Below are 27879 nucleotides of genomic sequence, written 5' to 3'. Positions count from 1 at the left end.
ATATTTTGGTTCTTTTTTTTTGATAAATGAAAGTTGAAATTAAACATCAAAGTTTATTGAAAACGGATGAAATCCTGAAATAAGTAATTGTCGCAGTTTAATCCAAATATTTCTGCCCCTGAATGGAACACCGTGCACTGTAAGGCAAATGTCTTGGCAGCACAATAATAATAATAAAAAAATAAAATAAAAAAAATTAAAATTAAAGATCATTTCCACAATGTATATTTATCCATCACTGTTAGTCATTATTTTTTTTGCGCAAGATGCATATAAATCCAGAGCAGTTGCGTGAGGAGCAGCACAGCGGCGCACACATGCACACTTCCTTCTCCGCCATGGGGCGCAAAGAAGCGAAGCGGACACCGGCTGATCCGTCCGCCTTTTGCTGCGGACGTTATTAGATTACGGCGCAACGTTCGTCATCTGTGCAGCTGGCTGCTCCTGAGATGAACGCACGACGGCTTTTACACGCACTTTTATTTTTTAAAATACACATTCTCTCTCTCTCTCTCTCTCTCTCTCTCTCTTCATTCAGCTGATGTCGCCGCTGTTGGCCAACTCTTCGCGCCTCCCCCCCGCCGCCTCCCTCCCTCCCTCTCTCTCTCTCTCTCTGTCTCACTCCGCGGTTGGGAAAGCGAAGGGGGGAAAACTAGAGACTGTTGCTCTGCCTCCCTCCTACAGCGCTCCAAGTCCCGCAGCGGAGACTTAAACTAAAGAACACTTGAAGAGAGACGGACTTTATTAGAGCACCAAACGTTGCTGCCATCTTATTTTTTATTCTTTATTTTAATTTTTTTACTTCTATGTAAGACACCGGCTTCTTCGTCTTGAACGCACCGTCATCGGAATATTTACCCTCTTCCCAAGAAAATTAAAAAAATAATAATAATAAATTAATTAATAGATAAAGTAAGGAAGGTGAGCGTTCAACCAAGCGAGCAGGTTGGTTGGATTAGTTGTGCTGGATGTTATTTCCTGGATTTCCTCTTTCCTGCGGCCGAGGGGGACAGCAACAGTGTGTGGAAAAGTAGATTTGAATGTTAAACATATGGCTTCGACGAGGATAACGCGGTAAGTCCTGCGCTGTATCCCTCTTAAACCCACATTCCCTAATGGGAGAGCTCTCTGTTTGCTCAGTATTGACTTTAGAAAGCGCAAGCTGCAATTTCTAAGTAATGGGCTTGTTATCTCGCTGCTGCTGTCATTGTTTTTAGCTGATCCAAAGCCTTCCTGTGTGTTAGGTCTATGCTTATTTGTTGTTGTTTTTTTTTAAAGAATTTCCACTTGTGTGCGTGAGAAGGGAGCCGCTCATGAGACTCATACTGAGGAAAAGACGCATCAATGTGAGACCAGGCGTAGAAAAGTGTGGCGGCTGAAAGCATGTTTTTAAGTAAATGTGAGGATTCGCTGTCCGCGGTGCTGAAACCTCCGGATTGGATTTCTCTCTCTCTCTCTCTCTCTCTCTCTCTCTCTCTCTCTCTCTCTCTCTCTCTCTCTCTCTCTCTCTCTCTCTCTCTCTCTCTCTCTCTCTCTCTCTCTCTCTCTCTCTCTCTCTCTCTCCTGGTTTGGACGCTTCAGATGACATCCATTAGAGTCAATTCAACGCGAGTTGAAGCGCATTCGTATGCAACGCGAGTCTTAAATGTCACCTCTTAACCTATCAATTAACACTGACTTCCATGAGATCATAACGTACGTAGCCTGGTTGTATGTTCTGTTTTTTTTTTTTTTTTTTGTCAAATTGAACCAGCTTCTGTGCAGAATTTGACATTTTCTTCTACCCTAAAAATTCCCGCCTGCCTCCCCAACGTGTGCAGTGTCTTCAACTCCCGCAGCAGTCCCGTCAAAATCAGCCCAGGCCCAGCCTTTGCGTCTTGGATTATGAAGAGTGAGAGAATCATCCGATTAGTTTAAATTACGACAAGCTGTCGCCACCTCGGTGCAGGTCAGATAAAGAGGGCAGAAAGTTAAAGTTGACTCCAGGTTGGTGGCTTCAAATGTAGGCTGTCCTTCACTGATGCTGCCTTTTTGCTCTTACGCTCCTGCCCCCACTGTGAACTTTTAATAATGTGTAATTATGTGGTTGGTGCAAACAGGATTAGCCACATATTGATCAGCAATGACAAACCCATGAGTCCACAATGCTTCTGTTTGTGTCCCAGTGAAGCAGAGTCAGTGTGTCTTGGTGAGTTTACCCAGTGGATTATGTGACGCTGCCGCCTACCTGTGCGTGAGAGTGTGATGCCAAACAGGATTGTGTGTGTGCGGGCTCCATGTGTGTGTGTGTGTGTGTATGTGTTTGTAAATGCGCGTGGAGAAGGGGGGTCAGGCAGACAGAATGTGCTTTGTGAACTTGGGAGCCGTCAACTCCTCACTGTGTCAAATCCAGTTAGTCACGCTGGAGGAGAGAGGAACCAGCACTTCGATCCAAATAACTGTGGCTATCTACACTTCTGTGACTCAGTGTCATGTGATATTTCACTTTGGTTGAATGTTTTTAATTTCGAAGTGCAGAAGAATTTCACTTTCACAATTTCTCCACGAAACAGCCCGTTCTTTCACTCGTGCATTTCAAACTTTTGAACGACCAGAGAGCCCGTTTTTCACGTTCGAACTCCTGCTGTAAACGCATTTCGTTGAGATTTTCTGTGGTAGATAACACAAAGAGGGGATGAAAAAGGAAATAAGTAAAAGTCTGACAAGCATTTGTATTAACAAACCCATCAGTAGTTTGCAGAATCTCCTTTCACTTCACCTACAGCCACAAGTGTCTTTGGTTGTATCTCTGCCAGCTTTGCATATCTAAAGATTCAATTATTCCTCCTCTTTGGAAAACAACTCAAACTCAGTCAGACTGGATGGAGTGTGTTTGTGAACGTATGTTTTCTAGTCTGCTGTTCGTATTCAAATCCATTTAGATCTGGACTTTGACTGGGCCGTTTTAACATGTCAATTTGCTTCTATCCAACAAAGATCTGGCTGCATAGTTGGACTTTTTGTCCTGCCTTTAATATTAAGTATTTGCAGAATAAAAAAAATTCAAATGAGTAGTTCTTGTTTCAAGGAATAAGTATGACTGGGGAGAGAGTTTTGAACTCTGGTGTATTAATTTCAAGTCAACGTAAAAGTTCATATTCAAGTTTTACAGTATTAAAGAAAAGAAACCATTTTTACTGTGGGTTCAGAAATGTTTTTTATAATCTTTCTGTCGAAAATGAGAACTTCTAATTATAAGCAGAGTGTTGGTTTAGTTCTATTTTAGGTCATGTCAGTGCAGCAGATCTTAATCATGATCCCTGAGCCTGAGAAATGTTCCGCTGTGCAGGGCAGCCTTGGCTTTTCCGGGTCCCAAGGTTCACAATTAGGGAGCGGTGCTTCACAACGTTATCCCTGAAGGTTGGCTTCTGAATTAATGGGAGGGTTTTTTGATTTGATCAATGGGATTGAGATGTATTTAATTCCTTTCTACTGGGCTCAGTTTTTCACTGCCTTTTTGGTGTTTTTTTTGTTTTTAAACTTGAGTAGTTATCATTGTTGTTAGCTCACTGTTTTAAATTACTGGATAGATTGGCACTGAATATTACATGTTTGACAATTTAATTCTATTTTATCTATTATCCTGCCAATTATATCTCCTAAAATTATCTATTTTTCTAATAATCATATTCTTACTGTTATTGATTGAACAGTAGATAACAAAAATGAGTCTCTGTTTATAGCAATGAAACATTTAAGTATTCTCCAGAAAAAATCTGCGACAGTATTGCGTGATGCATTTGTTATTAGTGAAGGATTTTTGATTCTGTAAATGCTGTCTGGTTGTAACATCTCCCTTTTAAATAGGTGCCAGAGACATTCTTCCAAAAAGTTCTGTCAAATTATCGGACTTTATTGTGGTAGGCTACATGGCTGTATCGTATCGATCGGATGTTACATTCTGGAAAAAAACACTAGACAATTCAAGAAAAGTCAGCAAAGTATTTGGAATTAGGGATTAGTAAAGCCTTATTCAGGTTTCTTTACCGTCACCTTGATCTGCGCCTTCCTGACAGAGCGGATAACCTGATACACCGATGACAGACACACACACACACACACACACCTCGCAGTCTGGATTGCCTGAAATTCACACCTGCGCGGCAGCTGAGGGCAAAAGTTCCCAATGAGTCAATAAAAGCTTCACCACAGAAACACCGTGATCCCACAGCACCCAGTGACATGCACATAGTAATTACACGGGATATGAGCTGTCACATTCTGCTGGGAAAGGGGATCCGAGGCCAACGCTCTCCTTCACCTTGCCAATTAGAGAAGATTTCTGTCTCTGTCGGCAGTGAGGTTCTTTTAGCTCTGTTTCAAGTTGGATTTGCTTCAAAGATGATGTAACAAATACATAGCATATCTCAATGTTGTAGTCAAGACCACCTAACCCCAAGACCTTGCAAGTCCAGACCGCCAATGAGAGACCAGCTGCCGCCGGATATGCATCAACGCTTCTGTGTTTGCTTTAGATTCTTTTGTTTTGGCTCTATTACGAAACTAAACATGACGAATCATCATTTCATGGAGATTCAAACTAAAGAATAAAATATTGTTTAGTTCCTCCGGATGATATTAAATAGTTTTTCTTTACATGCATCCTCCATTATGCATTCAGTTACTTTTTCTTGCTTTCGATGCATCGGGTCTTAACCCACCACTTTGTCATATGAACAAAAGCATTCCAGCTTCCCACCCACTAATGCCTCCAGTTGGATTTGGACATCCTGCTATGGAGACAATCAAGAACAAAAACCACAGCAGTTTCTGTGAACCATTCTGTCATTCAAGGAGCCCAAAAATAGTCTGGTTGTTTGATTCAGCCTCTGTCTCTCGCCGCACCGCACTCTGTGTTTTCAGCTTGACCAAAACTGCCAGCTGGGCAGTCCTCTAGCAGCTGGCCATGCAGCTACTGCTTCAGAACAAACCTTCCAGCACCCTCCATACATCGTCGGAGGATATTGAAAGAAAGAAAAAGAAGAGAAACTCGATTGTAGTGTATGGAGCCAAAAATAAATCTAGTTTTCCTGGAGCAAAAGAGGCAGCAGTGAGCCTTTATCTCACTGCATAACCGGTATGGATGGCATCTGACTATCCTAGAGTTTTGTGGTTGGGCACAAAGTTTTGCTGCTGCTGTTGGGAATTAGCGTTGCAGCCATGGTGGTGCGTTCGCTGACCACACAAATCTCAGATTTTTCAGGGGCTAATCAGCTGCTTTCCAGTCAAGTCAAGCGGTCGGTGAGGAGAGCAGCTGGTTCTGGTCCGCAGCCAGTGGATTGCTGCATTGTTACTTTCTACTTATTGCAGGAATTAGGCCTTTTAAGTAAGAAAGCTGCTTTCTGTGTCTCTCTGATCAAAAACGCCAATTACTGCTGGGACTTAATAAATTGGCACCGGTGTAATATTTATTTTTTTATTTTTCTGTCCCTAAGCAGATTATTTCAGGTCGCTCCTGTTTGATGCTAATTTGCAGTGTTTGTGTAAAAGTCCACTGGGGTTCTTTTTTTTAAACAAATACTGTTAATGACAAAAACAAGCTACACCTGCTCACTGAAAATAAATGCCCTTTTATAACCTTTTTTTTTTTTGTACATTTATTATGTTGCACCTGTGATATCTGCATTTGGTCTCATCCCCCTCCAGACAACCTATTAGAAAGGTGTCAGAGTGAGTTAGGCTCACTTGTAGAATCAGGCTGAGATCTTTAGTTTTAGGCTCAGCATAGAGGAATCTGCTGTCCTCAGAGGGAGAAGGCAATTCCCTCTGCACATCAAAAGCATATGTTCTCTATCTGTTCATTTTATGCTGTTGGAGATTTATTCTGCTTACCCTAACACCTCTCTCTTTACCCAATGGTAGCAGGTTTTTTTTATGTATGTGAAGTGTTGAGGTTTTTTTATGTCCTTGCATAAATACACCCCCTGATGAGAAGAGCTTTTTACTCAAGTGCTTCTTTTAAGCTTCACCAGACAGTTGTTGTTGTTGCAGCTCTGCTGGGATATATATTTGTCCTAATGCTCACAACAAGCTTGTACAGATGCGTCTTATTGAGTTAGTCAGGCTTCTGTGAACACCAGCTGCATCTTAACTGACGGCATATTCTTTGGATTTATGAACTTTTAAGTGTTCCCGTCAGATGAAAGAGCATGTGGTGAAAGCCAAACATCATTTCCCAGCTTGTGTCAGCCAACCTTTCACCGCACATACAATGGGGTCTTTATGGGAAATATCTATCTAATGTCGCTTTTTTTCAGCCTTTTTAGAAATTCAGTCAGATCCGAGGAGCGCATTAGACGCCTTTCTTTGCTGTGATTGTTTTATTTTCTTGCAAATAAAAGCCGAGACGGAAGCGAGGGAGCACTTTTTCTAATATTTGCTTTATTTTTAAGTACACAGTTCAAACCGGCTCATGTTTCTTTAACTTTATTCCTTGAACCTCTGCATTTGGATCCTAATGACATTTTGTCAACAGACTCTTGAGCGAGGCGCTGGTCTGAATTTATATCAGTAAGGGAAATGAATACAAATTCAGCAAAACATTCAAGGCATTTGTGGTTTTTACAAGATTGTATGCCTGCTGGCCAAAATACAGACCGCAATCTGCATATCTGGCAACCCAGGCAGGGAAATTCAAAAGAGAGACAAGATAACAAAAGCTGCCTTGCTCGTTTTTCTTTGCGACCAATTATTTATTGTGTTTATTCCTCATAAAGGGCACTATAAATTCTCATAGCATATCCAGAAATGAGTAAATAAAAAAGAACAATGGATTCTAAAACCAAACCAAAAACCAAAAGGATGAAGGAACTGGCAACAAGATGCTAATTTACTGCCCTAGCCAAGATTTCATTAAAGCACCAGTTTCCATACTGAACGTAAGTGGGATTTTTTTTTTTCAGTTTTTTTATTTTTTTATTGTAAGTGGTGGGATATGCTGTATAAGAACATCCTTACTGGTGAGACAGAGTCCCATGGTAAGATTAATTTAAGTCAGTTTTAATCCTGTGTGGTAAAAGTTCTGACAGCCCTCTGCCCCAACTTAATACCCTAAGAAGCTTTCTATCTGATCAGAGGCTCCTAAACCTCCTCAATGCCAGACTCACATGAAAAGTAATTAGTCTGTGAGTGATAACCAAACACTAATTTAACACAGTTCTGTGTTTTCTGCAGATAGTCACTGATTTCCTCTTCTGAAGCTCAATAACTACATTCTGTTATTGACCAACACAAAGAAGCAGAAGCTGTGAGGTAGAAGGACAGCTTTTACTTTTATTCACACAATAAATCTGAAGTCTCCGTTCCCCCAGAGTCAGTACTTTGTAAAATCACCTTTCTCTACAATTATAACAGCGAGTATTTTGGGGTGTATCTTTTCCAGCTTTCCGCAGCCAAACATTAAATTTAATGAAGTCTTCTTTTGCAACAGCTGAAGCACAGTAAAACGAAAAGGAAAGCATGTGCTTAGGGACTCCTGAATTCAAATTCAAATTTTAATTCAAAAATACTTTATTGATCCCAAAGGGAAATTAAATATGTCTGCCAGCAAACATCCAAGGATTCCTCAAACAGGTATTAAAGAATCGAAGCAACACTCCAGATACATTTTGGTGAGGACATAACAATAAACATTGCATAAAGCTCAAAAAAGTCAATTTTACATAAAACCTCCCTTTTGATCTGAAGTTATTGTTCTTTGCCATCAATCTTTGTTGTCCCTTCTGAAGAAAAGCATCTGAACCAGAACTTGATGCTGCCGCTACCAGGTTTGACACGGCGTATGCAGTGTTTCCCCCACCTCATATTCAGCATATGAGCCTGAAAGTGATATTGTGGTTTCATATTACCATTACACATTCTTTTACTTGATTCCTTTGCCCCTGCCAAGTGCAAATGGGGTTTCTTATGGCTTTGTTTCAACAGCTAATTTCTTCTTACTTATCCTCCGTTTAATTATGGAGCGCACAATTAATTGACAGCGATCTTGCCATTGGAGTGTTCTACCTGAGACGCAGGTCTTTGCAGCTTCCCCAGAGTTAATATGAGCTTTTCAGCTTAGGAGGCTTGCCATGTATTGATGATTTTGCATAAGTGGAATGGAGGAAGTAAACGCTTTTGCACAGTGCTCCTGCAGTTTTTAACAACTGGGAGAAATATGCTTATAAAATGGCCTCCTTTTACCTCACAGTACGTCTAGGTTAAAAGGATGTAAATAGTTCATTTGTTTAATGAATAAATAGCTTGATGGATGGATGGATGGATGGATGGATGGAAACTGCTGTCCTCTGCCAAAGCTGTTATGTATTATCTGTTATCCATCACAATAACAAGCTGCACACGTCTTTTATGCCCTCATATTTTTGCTGAACTCTCCACCTATTCTCGTCGTTTGATGAAATGTGTGCCAGCACGTCTCTGTAGCATTTCTAACAGAGAAGAGCGAAATCAGAAAGTACCTTTAGAGAGAATGCAATGAAATGATGTGGCTGCATGCACAAAAGCAAACATATGTCGTATAGGGAAGAATCAAAGCTATCGACATCCGTTAAGCTCAGTAGCTTTCATATCACCACAGTAAGCAGGGGACATAAAGCCTATGAGTAAAATGAGGAGCACTGGTGGGAGGAAAATCATTAGAGAGACTTAGGATACTGTGTTTTTACAGATGATGCATAGGCAGAACAGACAAGTGCAAAACTTTGATCAAAACTCTGGTGCAAAACACCTTCATCATGTTTTTTTTTTTGTGTTTTCTTTCCCACAGATTTTGCCTAAGTTAGTCACATTGTATGTAATATCTGTTGATACCTTCCAAATGGTGTTTTAAGTCGTGTCCTGATTCATGATTTATTGTCTAATGGTACACAACAGTTGGTACATTTTCTCCTATAGCACTGCTACACTTTAAAATCCATTGAAAAGGTGGCAGAGGACGTTCCAGAGTGACTCCAGTCACTCTGCCATTCGCTGTTTTGACACTACTGCTGCCCCAGTTACCCTCATTTCTATTGTTTACAACAAAAATAGAAAGTTATGGCACACCACGCATCAGTGTTGTTAAGATAATGGCATTATGAGAGAAACGTTGGTTTGCTAAAAGTGTGGATGTCAGGCAGAAGTTCAGGCTTGATAACCAATATTAGCTTCCTGTGCTAATATTTAATTCACAAAATTAAATGTGTCCATTTTTCTTCATTAAATGGACAACATTCTACTCCACTCCTCCACCTGCTACATTTGGATCCGTGCAACAAACACACAGCGTGACACAATAAGCATGCCATGTTTTGATTAAATTCAGCAGGACTGAGCAGAAACACAAACATCAAAAAACATCTTAGAATACACGTATTTATTTTACTTAGTACAACTTTTCATGTTGATGTGTGATTCTGAGCTTCCAGTATGGAATGGAGGAAGTGATATGCACAATATGTTAAGATCCTGGGTGGTTTTGGGGTTTGGTTTATTGATTCTGGTTTGTCTCTTTCATTGATTAGGGTAGCCTTGTTTCTGTTTTAACTTTTGTTCAGCTCTTAGTGATTTATTATGTTCGTTTCTTGTCTAGTGCTTCTTTGTAACTCTAGTTTAATTATGTTCCTTATGGCTACTTAATTTTTATTGTTAGATTTATTTTCTATCCCCCTGTGCCACTTTCTCTCTCCCCTCACACCTGCAGTCAGTTAGTCAATCTCAAGTCCTTCTTCTGGTCTTTGCTGGTTCCTCCTGTTAGATCCTTGTGCTTTTGTTTGTTCTTGATGTTTTTGTTCTCCTCTGGCTCCCTGTTCTCCCTTGGGTTTTTTGTAAGTCTTTGTTCTTTTTCTCATTAAATTTAGAAAATTCTACTCAACTTCTCCACCTGCTGCATTTGGGTCCACTCAACAAATACACAACATGACACAATACTCATGCCAAGCTTCTGCCACGTTGAGCAGGGCTGAGAAGAAACAGAAACATCAAAAACATGTTTATCTCAAAATACACTTATTTTTTTGACTTAGTATAACTTTTTATGCTGGTGTTACATCTTTAACATTTCCAAAAAGCTTTTTTTTTTTTCATTTTTACATTCACTCACCTGCTATACAGACTACCAATCTTATCCCTCAGGCTTTCCTTGGTGTTGTTTACAATTTGGTTTAGAATTTCAAAGAGAGGAAGCCAAAACACTCAGCACCTCTTCCAGAAGAAAACAGAAGGTACCTGCGTCGGACCTTAAAGGCATTTGTCGTTTTGAATTTTCCCTTTTCCTAAATGGAAAATGGAAAACTAATTTGGCCTGAATTAAGTAAGGAGAAAATTAAAATAATGTGGAAAAACTTGCTTTCACATTTTAGCCAGAAAAGTGATGTAAAACTTTACTTATCTAACGTTACTCTCAACATTTATTCTCAGTTGTCTCAGTTAGATGCTTTTTTTCTGTTATGTGTATTAATTTAATCATTAGAATATGTGAGTCTGGCTAAAAACAGGATGATTATTTATTCTAATTATGGACTGTTTCCAAAATAATAACCACATTTCAATTAAAGTGTTAATTTTGTGATTTCAGCAATAAGTATATTTGTATAATTATGATGGGTCTTTCTGTGGGGTATATAATTATTGCTCACAAATGAATTATTCTTCAGACTGACTTTAGATGAATTTAAAAGAAGGTAATAGATTAATAAGTCTGATTAGCTATCAGTCGACGCAGTTATTAGCCATTATTACTGTTCTAATGTGACTTTGTGTTATGAAAATATCTCATTTTTACGTAGCTTGAGTAAGTGCAGTGCCCTCTAAACCTCCACCTGGGCTTTTAATTTCCAAAGGTGTGAACATTATTTGTCATTAAATGTTTCAGGTTTTTGGAAAACTTCCCTTACTCACATTACCTCTGAATCAAACTGCTAATTTAAAAACTTTTTGGAGACATTTGGTGTGTAGGAGTTAATTTAGCTGGATGTGAGAAACAAGATCACATTTAAGCTTTCGTATTTAACTTCATCGTCTGCCATCTGTTAAAATCATAGATATTTTATTTGACAAACACTTCTACATTTAGATTGTTTAGTCATCTGGCCCTCTTTGCCACTATGTTGTGATTACTATATAGAAAAATGTTGTGGAGCAGGTGTTTGTGCATTTTAAGCACTGATTGTGTAATTCAGTTGTGCAAGTGATATGTGAATGTTTATTTTTCTGCTGCAGTCCATACCTTCAGTATAAGAATGTAAATCTTTTACAGACTAAATTGAGAATTAGTTGGAATTAATTTACTTTATCATAATTTCTAACAAAAAAAAAAGGCTTGATTTTCGGTGTTCAGAGGAATGAGGAAATCATTTTCTGTTAGGTATTGCTATGGTATCTCATTGCCTGCTGTAGTATGCAGTCTCTGTACAGTGTGAGAAGTAACCACCACTAGTATCTGCTGTACTTGTGCCTCTCGTCTCACCTTTTAGCCGCTGCAGACAGGCACCACTGAGCCCGTGGTCCAGAACAAGATTAGGGGGACAGCTCCGATATGAAAGCGACATGCACTGCGCTCGCTGCTGGAATAACGTACGGAGCTGGGAAGAAGAACCACCGACTCAAAATAAAGTCCCAGCTTGGCTGTGCCGTGTCAGAGCTACAAACTGATCACAGCATGTATCCGTCAGGCTGTCATGCAAAAGCTCTGGTGCCTAAATTAACTGATTGATTCCATTTTTGCTGTTTTATATAAATTTATTAAACACATAGCGCTTGGTAGTTTTATTGTGCTTCAGAATTCCATCTCGCTGCAATGTTTTACTCATCCCGTTCACAAAAATAGCATTTGTCCCAAACGAAAGTAAAAAAAAAAAAAAAAAAAAGATTTTTTTTCTTTAATAACATTAAAGATGATTGTTTTTGTTTGTACACTTCTGTTTATGGTTTTATTTTGGACCTTACACAGAAATAACAAACAGACATTTTTTGTCACAGTTATGTGTAAGACATCCTGTATCACCTCCTCCTGACAACACCCCACATCAGTATATTCTTTCACCACCAGTTCATGGAAATATGCCTCATTTGCATTTTCTTTTCAGCAACATTTCAAGTTTCATGACAGTTTCATGGAAATAAGCTAATATCTCTTCTGCCTACCTCTCTAAAATATAACGAAAAGAGTAGTTGGTCGTGACTGTCTTTCAAACCTGATCTAGATGCTCTCTGTTGCTCTGGAATAAAAAATAAAAAAAAAACAGAAGTTCTTCAAAGAATGAGCCCGAGTGTTGTTTCTGAAAGTGTCTTAAAATAAAATGAGTGAGAGAACTGGACATAGTCATTGCATAAAAAGAAAAAAAAATATTCAGTGTACAACTAAGTTGTGTTTTTTTATATATTTGTAAATATTCCCTTAAATTTGCTGTTTTATTGTGAGGCCACATGAATTTCAGTTCTAAGAGGAAAGAGAGAAATTACGTGAAAACCTGCTGAAATTGTGTCGTTTATCTGTAAACTGCGAATCAGCATGTAAATAAGACATATTTTATAGATATCATTCTGCTATGAATTTCCTCTATTGCGCTTGTTGCCCATGGAAGCATATGTTATGTCACACATGATCAGATTTTACAAAAGCAGGAAAAACAGAAAAACAAAACAAGAAAATCCCATTGACTCTTGAGCAGATAAAACCAGAACCAGAGGAGGATTGTTTAGGATTTGTGCTTGAGGTTTTGTTTTATCTTTTTATGTCTCAGACAAAGGCATTCAAAAAAAAAAAAAATTCCCTTCTCACCCTCCGCGGGTGGTCTGTTTCATCCTCTGAGCTCGGGTCCTCTACCAGAGGCCTGGGAGCTTGAGGGTTCTGCGCAGTATCTTGGCTGTGCCTAGAACTGCACATTTCTGGACTGAGATGTCTGATGTTGTTCCTGGGATCTGTTGTAGCCACTGCTCCAGTTTGGGGGTGACTGCCCCGAGGGCCCCGATTACCACAGGCACCACTGTGGTCTTCACCTTCCAGGTCTTTTCCAGTTCCTCCCTGAGGCCCTGGTACTTCTCCAATTTCTCATGCTCCTTTTTCCTGATGTTGTAATCACTTGGTATTGCTACATCCACCACAACGGCTTTCCTCTGTTCTTTATCCACCACCACAATGTCCGGTTGGTTCGCCATTACCATCTTGTCTGTCTGGATCTGGAAGTCCCACAGGATCTTAGCTCGGTCATTCTCCACCACTTTTGGGGGTGTTCCCCACTTTGATCTCGGGGCTTCCAGTCCATATTCTGCACAGATGTTCCTGTACACTATGCCTGCCACTTGGTTATGTCGTTCCATGTACGATTTCCCTGCCAGCATCTTGCACCCTGCTATTATGTGCTGGACTGTCTCAGGGGCCTCCTTGCACAACCTACACCTTGGGTCTTCTCTGGTGTGGTAGATCTGAGCCTCTATTGCTCTGGTGTTTAGGCCTGTTCCTGGGCGGCCAGGATATATATATATATATATATATATATATATATATATATATACATATATATAAATAATGAGTATGTTGGCATGTGTGGGTGCCTGTCTGTGTTAGCAGCCACATGCTTCGCCAGAAGAAGGTAACCAATGTTAAGTCTTGCTTCTAGCTTAGCGGAGTGTGTGTGTGCGTGTGTGTGCGTGTGTGTGTGTGTGTGTGTGTGTGTGTGCGCGAGAGTCTGTGAGAGATATAGGGAGTGAGATTACTGTGGCTATTGCCAACTTCAAAGTCTCTTCTGGTGTTGTGCCAGGTCAGCATGTTTACACAGGAGAATTGGTGTTGGGACACACACACGTTGAATCACACACCGTCCAGGTCCTACATGTGCGTAGACACAACCGTTGCTTTCTGGGTAGGGAACGCACGCTGATCCACACACCGCCCAGAGTGCATTGGTCTTATCAGTGGTCCCTGTGAGTTAGGGGAGGCATTTAATCAGGGTTTCTGTGCAGCTCTTGGCATCAAACTGATTCCACCATCTCCCCCTCTCCTGCTTCTCCCCATGTCTTTCATTCACTCTCCCTTCACACTGACAAGTCGAGTTGGCTAAATATTGCCCTGCCATAAAATGTAGTCCCAGAAAAGTTAAAACTGGATCACTGGAGGCTTAAAAATAGTTCCACAGTCATTTGCTAACTTTTCCAAGTGCTTTTGGGAAAGATCCGACAAGTGAAGGCCCTCCCGCAGCGAGCTGAAGTCGCCGATTTGAGCCCTTGTGTGTTAAATGATAAGTGGTTTCAGCAACACTTTAATCAGAAGTTTGACATTTTGGGAAATTGGGAACTCCTGAAATCCGCCGTCATCTCATTTTTCATGCTCACGTTTAAGAAGAGCATGAAACTGCTCAGTGTCAGAGAGTATTTTAGATGTTAAAATCCAGTAACTGCAGAGACATTTAAGTTTTTCGGTCTCCTGAGACCAACAGGGAATCAGTGAGGATAGATGTGTTGCAATGTTCCCTTGTTTCCATAAAATAATTACTCTTGGCATGTGTTGTCTGGAGAGTTTTACACAGGCAGGTTGGCTAAAATAAATTAAAATGACAGAAATCAAGAAGCTAGCTGATGATATCTCTGTTGTGTGTTTCATATATAAAACGGTAACAATCTGTCATGTGTGTTCATAATGTGGACATTAGAGCAAAGTGTTTACAATTTCTAGGACCTGATGAGGCATTTAATAAAAAAAATAAAAAATACACATACAGCTTATGTCTTTGGAACCTTCTGCTGATTCAGTCTAAGGTTTTTGAGCCCTTATTGTGCTTTGCAAAAGTATTGGTATTTGTGGAGTTAATTGCTGATATTCAGTTGCACATCACTTATAGATACATTTTTTTATTAGAACACAGTATTTATGCTGAATTTTTACCCTTATCTTTCGGGATTTTTTATTCTGTTTTTATACAGTGTATATTTCTGTCTGTGTGAGAATCTACTAGCTTTGATTGTCTGTCATTTTTGCTGCTATTGCACAGAAATGTCCCCATTGCGGGATAATAAAGGATATTTATTTCTACTCCAATCACTCATTCTTTTGGGGGGAAAAAAGTAAATGCAATGGGCAAACACACCCCTGCACATCAAAACGATTTCTTAGAATCAATAAGCATGTTTAGTATCTAATTAAATACACATTTGCAGTCGTATCAATACCAACAGTGCTGCCCTCATCTCCTGCAATTGATGCTCCGCTACACAAAGTAGCTCCAAAAACATTTCTCTGTTTTTACTGTCAGAGCTGAACTCATGAGCACTTTTTCAACATGGATCTGGTTCTGTTGCACGCATGAAAGTAACTCATTGTTGCTAACTTATTCGTTGTTTTAAGCTATGTCAAGACACCAGGCTGTGACCAATTAGTTGCATTTTGTTACTATTTTAGAGGAAAACATTTTACAAAGCACAGCAGTGAGACTTGGAAACATACTGATGCTTTTTTGTCCCCCTCTTTTTTTTCTTTTGTCCCCATTTCCGTTGCTAAATGCCAAGAGGGAGCACAAACATGTTTGCTCATTTGTATTGTGTAAAATATAATGACACGCAAAACTTTATAAGAGCTGTGAAAGTAGAGTGCTCAAAACCACAGCATGTGTCCGGGTGTTTGAGTGTCTCAGCAGCTTACTGCTGCTATTGTTTTTCAAAAGAAATGAGCAAACATGTAACTGTTGGCTCAGACTTTAACGTTTGAATGCTTTTTAAATAGTCTACAAACTCACAGAAATGTCTGTTCTTGTACTTTTGCTGTCATTTTTGGTTAACGCATTTATTTTTCTTCCTGCCATGGTGGACAAAAACGGTTATCTCAGTGAGTGTTAAAGAACCACATTGTGCCTGTTAATTCATTAAGCTTCATGCAATTATAACTGGCTAAAATTGTTGTTTTTACTTGAAGGGCACGAATCACTGATTTTACATATTTGTCTTCAATTGTGCTCTTAATGGTTATGTTTATTTCTATGTCTGAAATTGAAGTGTGAAAAAGTGTGAGAGACAAAAGAATTCAGAACAATGATAAACTTTGCATAAGAGTTATTGCCTCAACTTTTAGAATGAATAATTGAGATATTAATGATAATAAACACCTGAGGCAAAAGTCATGAGGCAAGCCTTCAGTTGGAATTTTAGTTCATTGAATTAATATTTCTATGAAGATTTATCCACTTGGCAGGAGGAAGTCACAAGAACTCCTGTTGTGTTGCAGTTTAGAGACTAAACAAACCGGCACTTATCCAGGGATTTAAAAGTTCTCTTGGTTGAGCCTGTTCTACCTTTAATACCACATTCGTGAATGAACAGTTGTGACAAAAACTCTAATTCCAAACACTAACATTCTGCCATCACTCTGATAAATGTCATTTCTGCTCCAGTTCTGACCAGCATCAGTACTCTGTCCAAAATATCCTACGTCGTTTTAGCAAAGCAGTCTGCGGTTTGTGCAAATCTGACTTTTAAATCTCCACTTTATCAGTTCATGCCTTAGTTGTGAATGTTAAACTGCACTAGAGTAATGTAGCTGTCAAAACATTATTCTGAGAACAGAGTCTGTTGTGGTTACACTGACAGGTTAGAAAAAAGACAAAAAAAAGAAGCATTTTATTACCTGATAGCTTTACGCCTCTGGGTCTTTGCTTGAGCTAGCTGATGAATTCATTGCCTGAACTCTGACCAAACCGCTTAGATTTGAGTTGCTTCCTACCTTAATATGACTTGAAATTCAGTGGAAAGATGAATTATGATTGTTTCATCCATTCCAGTTTTGTAGGTTTTCTAGTTCTAAAATGTGGTAAAATTTGATCTGCAACTTTTTCATGTATACATTTTCCGTAATTTTTACTCATAGCCTAAAGCTAAACCCCCATCTTTCAAACACATGCTATTTTTTTCCACCCAAATATATGAGTTTTTTGACAATACATTGTGGTTAAGTGCTATATTTTGTGAAGTGACCAAAACAACATTGACCTAACCAAGAAACTCTCCTGAGCATAAGTCTGCATGAAACGGCAGCACACTGAGCAGTAAGAGGCGCCTGTCAGTCTGCAGAGGAGCTCCGTTGGTAATGGTGTAGGTTTCCATGCATGTATTGAGGTTGAGGATTTTCGTGGCGCAGTGAGCAACCTTGAGGGAAAAAGATTAAGCTTACGGGGCCCTGATGAGATTTATTCTGTTCTTACTGGAAATGTCCACATTAGAAAATGTACCTTTCCCTTTGAAAAAACATTTTCTCCATTCAAATGATTTTACTGAAGAATTTACTCAACTTCAGACTCTTGTCTTTCTGTGTTAAATGTTATAGTTGTTGGTGTCCAGATGCTTTGAGAAAGATCCTCCAATTGTTTTGCATGTTTCTGCAGATACAGTATATATAAAAAAATCAACTTGAACACACACTGTTGGATTTTAATTAAAAATGCTATAATAGCATCGACATAAAGTTAAATCTGATTAAGTGCTGTTTAAGAATGAAGTTATATTTTTGCAGTGTTCATATCTGCAACGTTTAGTCAAGCTGCAACGTGAGAGCAACACTTTAGCAGATGTAGGAAGACTGTCATGAAGTTTGCTGGATGTGGAAACGCTGACAGGATTTTGGGAATTCTAGCTATGCCAACGTTGCTAATTGATGCTAAATTCCATAATTATTTTATTTTAGATTTAAAATGTTTCTAAAATATGCTTGTACAGTAACAGCTCTAACACTTAGACAGTGTAAGTGGCTCTGGAGTCGCATCAGTCAAAACATGCTTCATGAAGAAACGGGAAATATATTCATTTTAGTCGTCAAACAACACAGTCAAGGTCAGTTTATTATTCAAATTTGTTTTAAAAAAATCATTCTGTCTAAGGAGATCCAGTAGTTTCCAAGTCACTGATTTTCAGCATTTACATCATCTGGATTAACTTGTAGCGATAGTGGACAATCTATGTCATTGACTTTGCAGCAATCCCTCATAATAAGCCTGCATGTAGCGACAGTGGAGAGGAAAACTCCCCTTTAACAGGAAAGAACCTGGCTCAGCGTGAACGGCCATCTGCCACAACCGACTGATTTTTGAGAACACAGAGCAAACATAGAAAACGAAAAAAAAAAGTTATTGATCCAGGAGTATTTTCTATGTTAAAGAAAAGTAACACATCATTGGCAGCAGTGGCTCCTTTAGCGAGTTTAAGTAGGAGAGAAACACAGCAAAGCAGACAAACTCTGGATTGGTCAAAACTTTTAAGACGAAAGGTTGAAAGTGTGCAAGCACAGTTAGCTGCAACAAAAGCTCAGCTAAAAGCTTTGTAGGGGTGAGAGACCAGGTTAAACAACGAAAGACCAGGCCAAGTGCATCGTCTATAAAAGGAGAACGTTAAATTGCTGGCAGCGGCAGGAGCTTAGTTGATGCCTCCCTCCGAGGAAAGTGTCACATCTGAACAGAACGCCAGACCAGGTGTAGCTTCTGTAGGGAGGAAACTGGAGAGAACATGCAGCTAGAAGCTGACAAAACAGCAAATAATGCAAAAATGGAGAGGAGGAGGAGGCGAATGTAGCAGTGTGAGCAGAAGTACTCAGTTTGTGCTCCAGAGATCAGAGATCAGAGATCGCTCAGAACAACCTAAACTGGTGTAACTATGAGCTTCATGAAAAAGGAACATTTTAAGTCTTAAAAGTAGACAAGGTGTCTAAAACTTAGAACAGGTTCCACGTGAGAGGACCTGAACTCTAAATGATCGACCTTCAGTACTTTTAGAAATTCTAGGATGCACTAGTAAACCTGCAGTCTGAGAGCAAAGTGCTCTGTTAGGAACAAATGAAAGAATTGTCAGGACTTTACACAATGAATCAGAGTATGCCTCAATAGCCTCAATAGCCTCAATAGCCTCAATAGCAACTATTTGCCTTGAGAAAAGTACACAATAAAAATGAACTGCTTGACTGATGTACTTTTCTGTATTCTTGTACTTTGGCCGTTTGATTGATGTCAGTCTTTATCCACTGTGCGCTGGTACAGATTTTCATTTGGTTACATTGTCTCAGCCTCGGGCTGCATAGTGGCGCAGCTGGTAGAGCTGTTGCCTTGCAGCAAGAAGGTTCTGGGTTTGATTCCCAGCCCGGCTCTTTCTGCATGGAGTTTGCATGTTCTCCCTGTGCATGCGTGGGTTTTCTCCAGGTACTCCAGTTTCCTCCCACAGCCCAAAAACATGACTGTTAGGTTAATTGGCCTGTCTAAATTGCCCCTAGGTGTGAGTGTGTGTGTGCATGGTTGTGTGTCTCTGTGTTGCCCTGCGACAGACTGGCGACCTGTCCAGGGTGACCCCACCTCTCGCCCAGAATGTTAGCTGGAGATGGGCACCAGCAACCCTCCCAACCCCACTAAGGGACAAAGGTGTAAAGAAAATGGATGGATGTCTCAGCCTCATCACCTCTTCAACAGAGTCAAATTAGACCAAGTAACTTTTGTTAGTGTCTCTTTTGAGTGATTTCTTTTCATTTGAGTGGCTCCTCACATTAGTTTCACTTTGGTAGTAAAAGTGAACCTAATTTTGAATACTCTCCAAGTGTTCAAAAGGAGCTATTCTACTAATTTGTGTTGAACACCAAAGAGTTTAAGGCAAATTTAACTAATTGAATAAAAAAGGCAAAAGTTATTAGCTCATGAAATGTTGTTTTATTCATGAGAGACCAATGGAAAAAGCTTATATTTAGAGGTTATTAATTAGCCTTCTGATTTTTAAATTATTTTTGTCTCCCCATCACCACCTCCTCAATATTTTTTTTTCATGCAGCTCGCCTCATATTTTTCCATGTCCTTATTTCACGGCACAAAACTGAAAACTTTTCTGCCAGTTATTTCTTTCACTTCACCCCCGTGTTTTCTCTCTCCTCATTCTTTTTCCACCCAGTGTCGTTAATCTTCAAGAAAGATCAGTTTTGATGGATTTTCTCTTTAATCACATTAAGAAAAGCTCTGTGATCAAGTCTTGTAATGCTAATCAATTCAAAAAATGGCAGTTGCACTTTGCATGAATTGAATCGATGAACGTTTTTGGAGACAATAATTATTCAGCAACTGATTTAAATCCTTACCTAATGGATAAAAGAAATAGATTTTAATTTGTTTTAAAGTGTATCTAACATTTTTATCCTGTTTATGAAATGTCTAATTAATTATTCGGTCGTTTTCAAACGGAAAAAAAATGAACGGATTCTTAAAGAGGGACTCTAGTCACAGCTCCTCCGTGTGTGGAGTTAGTGCACTCCGGATCTCTGGATCAGCAGCTTTGCAGCCACAGTAACGTGACAGCATTTAATTTGGCAGCTGAGAGCAGTGTGCGAGCCCGGCTGCCTGTTCCAGGGCAGTATGTCAGGCCTGCATACTGTGCCGTGGAATTAGTTCACTGTGCTGGCAAAGGCAGGTGTTAGCACGGTGACATTTTCAGGAGAGAACTACCTGGAAACCAGGCTAGTGGTTGAAATCAGCGGCGGTAACACATCCCCCGAGAGTGTTTGACAGATATCTAGAAAAGAAGAAGAAGAAAAAGAAAACAGTTTTATAAATGTGTCAATTTTTAAACACCTTATTTGAAAAAAGATAAAATAATAATAATCTCAGAGTGACTGTTTTGAAATTGCAGGGAATGTGACAGAAAGGAATTGCTCTTTATGTTTTCAGTTGGGCAAGCGCACAGGCTGCAGGATTTATTTTGGTTTCTTGACAGTTTTCAAGTTTCTTTTAAAAAAAAAAAAAGAAAAGTTTTGTGTGCTCTTTGGGGATGTCAATTTTCACATTTTGTTGCTAAAATCGGTGTTGGGATATTTTTCAGGCACACAGGTGTAGACTTTTGCTTATTAAATGTGTAAAACCAAGTCTCCAGTTTACTGACTAATTAGGCTAAAACATTTTTTGTTCAAAAACGTCAAAGTTTTTACTCCTGAATATTTTTGCGAAATCTGCTCAGATGCAGTCTAGGAGAATAAATCTTCATTTAAGATGAATTTCTAGATATTTTAATTACTAATACTTTAAGTAAACAATCCTGCAAAAGACTCTTAAATGTATAAAATTTCTTGTTGGATCTACTTTCTCCAATGTGCCTGCAGATGAACATGCTGGAGCATGAAAATTCAGAGTCTCATTGTTGTCTGAAGAAGAAAAACATGCATTTGACACATTCAGACTGTAGCATCCGTGGCATTAGCAGAGGAATCAGCCGCCTGAAATAAGACGTGAGATTTATTGCCGTCTGCTGGCTCATGTGGCTGTGAAATAATTGAGGAGTGGAGAGGTGAGGGCTATCTGACTGATCAGCCGTGGTCACCGGTGGCAGCACAATCTGTCATGGTTAACATCCACTAACACCATGTTAAGCGCCAGACATGGCTCATTATTCATCCCTTCGCATGTGAAAAGGTACATGTGGATAAATCAACTCAACCGCTTTTCAGCAACACAGACACCGAGACAAAATCTGTGGATTTCGGGGAAATGGAGAATACCTCACTGTTTAGTTTTGTTTTTCCCACTTAGAAAATGATCTAAAAGGTCAAAGCCTGTATTTGTTTTGATCTTGGTCTGTTTGTGTTTTGATTAATTTCATTTAAACTAATTAAGTCTTGCCATATTTTGTGCATTCCTTTCCATTTATGAGTTTATTTATTTATTCATTATTATGCTATGTTCTTTCTGCATATTGGGTTTTGTTCTGTTAGATCAGCATTGTTCTTTCCCACCCTGGTTTTGTACTTCCTTTGACTGTTGGTTCAGCTTCTTTGTGCTAATTATTCACCTTCCCTCGGCCTGGCAGCTTGGTCCCTCTCACAGCTGTTCCCGATCACCTGATCTACTCTAACGTTATTCTCTTCTCGTCCATCAGGATTTAATCTCACTGGTTTTTACTGTCCATTTCTGTTTCTTCCCATTATTGACTCAGTTTCTCCAGCTCATTCAGGCCTCTGTTTCATGCCCTGTTGTTCACTAATATGTTCTCAGTTTACCAGCACTTTGGTCTGTTTCTAACTGCAACATGATAGTATTGGATGGGTTCGTTAACTGCAAAGTAAGGTCAATGAATACTAAGTGCATATTTGTGTTTAAGTTGATGCATTTCAGCTCCCATAGTGAATTTCAGCAAGTAGGAAGAGTACTAAAGCTAATGATTATGTTCAATGATAATTCTATGGAGTGAATGGGGGAAAAAATGTTTTTACCTACATTTGCTGCACTTTTGCTTCAATATTTAAGAAAATAATGCCACCTTACACCAGGAATGGCAGCAGATGAAGACTTTTAGATGTTACGTTTAAGCTGAAAAAGTTACATTCTGGGAGGAATTGGAAAGCAGTGACAAGTAGAAGAGAGTGTAATTATTTTGATTTTTTTTTTTTTGAATTTGTCAGCCTCGCAGTCTTCTTTTGAATTTTATTCTGTTTATGTCAACATGATCACCTCCCACTGGCATGGAATACATTGAGCCGTACTGATTATTTCTGGAAAGAAAACAACAGGGAGGAAAAAATAGAATCAGTTGTGTAACCAGTGTCTAAAAGGTAGTTTATTTTTACTCACTTTAGAACTTGGCTGTATGAATAAAGCAAAACTACCATTAATGTGGATTTCGGGCTGTATGTGAAATTAGGCTGAGCAGCAGCTTGTCTCCCAATTATATTTTCTTCTCCTAGAGCCTGAAACCTGATGTACTCAAACCCTTTCAACCTGCACCGGTTGGTGTGGCACCTGCTGAGCAGTAGAAACAAAGAAAACACACAACCACAATAGGATAACAGCACAGAGCACGGTGTTTCTCCCTATGATGCCTAAAATTCAGCACCCATGACGCACTTGCCTGCTTTTTAATTGCTTGCTATAGGAAAGAGTTAAAAAAAAAAGCCTTGCAAAAAAGAACGTGACATAAACCTACAACTGAGGATCAACTCATCATCCGTCCAGAAGCTACGAATGTTTGTAGTGAGTGCAGGCCTGCTGGAAGAGTTTACAACAAAGTGAAGGCGTATTGCAATCTTGCTTTTTACTGAGCCCAGATGGTGAGCCCTGCTGAAATGAGGTTAATTACAGCAGGGAGCACAGAAAAACAGCAAAGGCTTAAACGCCAAACTTTGCAGTGTGCTTTTTGTCTCTGCTCACATTTTCTCATACTTATATTGGACTAGAGAAGGACACCATTCCCTTTTTTTTCTCCCATCTTCTCCACTCACTCAGATTTCAGTCCTTGTCAGCTGTCATGTTTCTGCTTGTTAATTCGGCCGCTCACCGCTCAGACTCTGGTCGAGTAGTCAGCTGGAACATCTACTTGGTCAAATTAGCTGCTGCTAAAGTTGGAACACGTTCATATTGTGATCATTAGTGCAGTGCGCTGGCTTCTCCAGTGGACTTAAATAGGAGAGAGAGTGGCACAGAGTTGCTTTGAAAGTTTTTACTTGGGGAAAATATGGAAGTGGGGGGGAAAAGTAGAGGAAAAAGGACTGCACAAATCACGAGCACTGCGTCTTTTAACAACTGTATGGTCTAAAAAGCAACATCTCTTCGTATTATCTTGCATTAAGAACCGGAGTGTGAGTGTGTTTCAAAGAGAAAAGCAGATTGCTACATTTACTTAGGTAGAATCCAGGATGCATTGAAAAGCCACCATTATGCCTCCTACATCCTGAATATCATGTTGTTGTTTTTTTCCAAATTTTTCCACATCAGCCCTTCAAACAGCCTACAGGAAGAGAAAAACAAAAACTACAAGAAATGGAAGAGATAGAAAAACGTATGCCTTATTGGGGATATTAAGATTTAACCTGCATTCTTTAAAAAAAACACAAAAAAAAAAACAAAGCAAAACTAAAAATCCTTCTGAACAGGAGACACGTACCAGATGCAAAGTATGAAATCGCTTAGGCGTTAATTTCATCACCATTTAATTTGCTTCTTTCATCTAAATTTCTTTTCATAGTTTGTCAAGAACAGAACAGTTTCGCTCCGGTCACCCAGAAAATACTGTAACATTCACCCTCCCACACCCGTTGCTGCAAGCATTCTCTAAGATGTTAGATAGCAAAACGAATGAAATTCTCCGAAATCTTCCACTTTGAAATCCTCTTGTTTGGAATTGTTGCCACTAAACTAGCAAAATGCATCAACCTTTTTTAAGCTGACACTTAAAAGACCTTAAAAGAGACTCGTATAAAATCCGCATCTTCTTGCTGTAAAGACTGACGGACCCAGACGGTTTCAGGAAAATGTCTAGATTCTGATGAGTATCTGATTCTGGTAGCTGGATTTAGAGAGCATCTCTAATCTCTGTTGCCCTTCTGGTTATGTGTTTAATTGTTCAACAGTGTGATTTAAGAACCAATGCTTTAAAAAAAAAAAAGTTAGGCAAAGTTTGTAGAGCATAAATTCAAAAGGTATTGCACAAATGTTTTGGGTTCCCCTGGTTGTCATTAGAAGACATGACATCTCTCTGCAATAAAAAGGCATCATATATATATATATATATATATATATATATATATATATATATATATATATATATATTAAGATTTAATAGTCGGATTGTGTAAAAGAACAACTTTTGTTAAAAAGTGGCAGGCTGGCAAACTTGTAATTAGGCTTGAGACTTTGACATTTCCAATGTGTGTAAAACAAAAACAAAACTGCAACACAAATTTTCAAATTCCACAACTTTTGTACAACCAAAAAAAAAATTGCAAGCAAAGCAGTGATGGGTATGCTGCACGGTTTTTGAAGGAAAATAAAAAAATACCGCGTTTGGCTTGTGGCGATACCTGTAAACGGACCGATGATTTAATAGGAGTCATTTCTCCTGAGCTGCAGCTCTGAGAGATAGCTGCCAAGGCTCCCCTCTTCCACTTATTATATCGTGGATGGCTGCATTTTCTCCAATGTACATTACAGCTTTCATGGCGAGAAAATGAGAGGCTGAAGCGCACTCTGCAATCCTTCACAGCTTGTCGACAAAGAACATTCATAAATATTACAACACGGAGTGTCAGAGAGGACCCAAGGACGGAGCAAAGCCCAAATATAATTTTAAACCTTCTCAATCCAGGAGTGCCAACATGACCGACTTATCAAAAGAATCTTGCCGAAAGATATGGTGACCTGATTTCTTATACCCGCACTTCCTCAATCGGCCCTGCTTTTCCTGTCTGCCATGCTGATGAGGGTGAAGCATATGGACATTTAGTTTCAGTGCAAACTTTCACTTATTTTGTGGACCTACGAACTGATCCTTCTACAGAAAAATCAAAACAATAAGGCTTAATTTAATGACTAAATAAGAATCAACCCCTACATTTTTTGTCATCTTTATTCTTTTTCTTTGGTAGTTTCACTAGTTTATGTTCCGCTGCTTTCAGTCATTTTGCTCCTGCAGTGGCTCAACGAATCAATACATACGTTTCTGAAGCTGAAATTTTATCTTATTGTGCCCTCAGTGAGCTCAGCTGCACCGGAGTGATTACTGTTAGAAAGCGAACGTCCTTGGAGGCAGATGGGAACAAATTTCACAAATTGCTTCATTCATTTTTGGTAGCACTTCAGGTCACGCAACAAGTGCCGGTTTTGTTGACATCGACGCACTAATTTTTTTTCTCCCTGTGGTACCGAGTTCAAGTGCAGATGAAAATACCAACGTTTCATCTCGAGTGAAATCGAATGACCCCGAAGTGGAGAAGAAACCGACATCACTGAGATACGGCAGGTGGAAGAGAGATGTCTTCATGTAACTTTGTGAAAAGTTGTAAATCTACTACGTAAAGCACAATGACCGTCTTGCACTGTCTTCAAGCATCCTTCTTTTACTTCACTTTTAATGCAGTAGTTTGCCTTTTGTCCACCTTGAAGTGACTTAGAAAATAAATAAATCACCTTTTGGCCACTATAATGTAATAAAATCATCAAAGTTTATGATCCAAAGCAATTTAAACAGGCCTTTATGGACTAATCAATAAATTATCTTTTGTTTTTATGCCACACTATTTCCCTTATACAGCAACATTTCACAGGAATGCTGAAGTGTAAAGGAAGAAAATGCTGAACTACAAAGCAAGGCTTTTTTTTTTTTTTTTTTGTCGTTCAGGAGACAAACTTTAGATGTACGTTTTGAAATTGTATGTTTCTGTTTTTCTTTTGAACACTTGAACTAAATCTACTTAGGAGGTATATACTTTTCTTCCTTGTATTGCGTGCGTGCCTGTGTGTTTTTGTGTGATTCTCTCTCTGTAGCACTTGGGGACAATCAGGAAAATTGTGGTGTTTTGGATGCTGGTTCTTCAGGACTCACCGGTGCTGACTGTCACTTTGACACTCAGTGAGATTGGCGGAACAAGATGGGCAAAGTGCCCGGCCATTAGCTTATTGGACAGCCCGGTCAACACAACTGCATGTGTCAAGAATGTGAATCCCTCTGCTTTGCTCCCTACTGATGCTGCAAAGTGGTGAGGATTTGGTGTGGATTGCTTTTGATACAAAACATGCAAATCCCGCTGTATGTTTATTTGCAAACGTTGTTTGTGCCGTACAAATGAGTTAATTCGTGTTGACAGCACAGCACTGCAAGCGCTTTTACACACAAACTCAATTCAGAATGTGTAACTAAGCATTTGCTGAGCTGTGCTGGAATAAATATCTTATGTTGTCTACTTACCTTTGGCGATCGTTTCCACGAAATGAAAGCTCCCGAATATAAATGCCCCGGATTTTATTTTTCTGAAAATATTTGATCGAACATATGCTGCAAAGTAGAAGAGATTATTGTAAAGCTTTAGGAGAACTCTGCTTCCTAATTTAGGAGTGGTTAATGACTAGGATTGATGATAAATGTCACTATTAGTAAAGTAATGCACAGTTTACAGAATACTGAATCATACATATCCATAGGTTCTGTGCTGTAGGAATCAGGTCTAAAGTGGAAAGTACCACTACAACATGCTAAAAAATAGATTTTTGTGCAGATATAAAAAGTTTGAGCTGTATTTAAAATTCTGTTTGTCCAGAGAGCGCTTTGACGTTGGGCATGTTATTTGTGATAGAGTAGAAGAGCCTGTGATGTCAGGGGGTTTTTGTCCCACAATGCTTTACTTTCTAAATTTTCATTTCATGCAAGAGTTCTAAAGCACTTTGAAGAAGCCAAAGATAATTTTCTCAGACATCCAACAATAAGGAATTTGTCCTTCTATTCCAGGAAAGAATGTCTGTGTAAGACAATTAACCTCTCGTAGTAAGCTGTATCAGATAAAGCTTTTGGGGGGGAAAAGGAATGTCTGAAATAAAAGAATAGAAGAGAGAAATTTTGACATCAGAGAACCTGACAGACATTGATGAACAGTACTGGCAAACAAGTAGACGGACTGACAGATGGGGAAATTTCAGCTCTGGGACTTCAAGGAAAATATTGCAATTTGTCTTTTTCAGCAAAAACACTCAGAATTTTAGTACCAAGGTCTTATCTGTCATTTGGATTGACAGAAATTTGATCACAAAGTTTATGACCTTACACAAGATACAAAACTCTCCTGCTTTCCCTCAAGGCTGCTGAGTCTGTATTACCATTTTTAGCTCTCACAAAGTTTACCTTTGTCTTTTCTAGTTCTTTTTTCTCCGTTTCTTTCGGATTTCCATGCGTCTTGTTGCTTCTGTTTCAGTACTAAGATTCCATTTCACACTTACCTCACATTATCTGTGCTCTCTTTTAATTTGTGCATCTTCCCCTTGTGATCACACCTGATTCAAAGGTTGTTCATGTTTAGTAAAACCAGTGCAGGTCACAGACTCCGCCTTGGTGATTCTTTTTTCGTCTCGCTGCTTGGTTTGAATTCCTTTTTTTGTATCGCAGTCTCTT

The 27879-nt window shown here is 39.2% G+C and overlaps 1 protein-coding gene across 1 annotated transcript in view; it reads left to right on the top strand.

The window, feature by feature from the left end:
* The first annotated feature begins 287 nt into the window (after nt 1-287).
* Nucleotides 288-27879, top strand: part of LOC103481331 (protocadherin-15-like) — a 222603-nt gene continuing 195011 nt past the window's right edge. Inside the window, exon 1 of the mRNA XM_081600402.1 lies at nt 288-1074. The gene's annotated coding sequence lies outside the window, so the exon portion shown is untranslated. The remainder of the gene's footprint in view (nt 1075-27879) is intronic.

Source organism: Poecilia reticulata, chromosome 19, assembly GCF_904066995.2.
Source record: "Poecilia reticulata chromosome 19, P_reticulata-male-v2, whole genome shotgun sequence".
Classification (NCBI taxonomy): Eukaryota; Metazoa; Chordata; class Actinopteri; order Cyprinodontiformes; family Poeciliidae; genus Poecilia; species Poecilia reticulata.
Note: the sequence above shows the minus strand (reverse complement) of the source record. Positions and strands in the feature narration are given on the sequence as shown.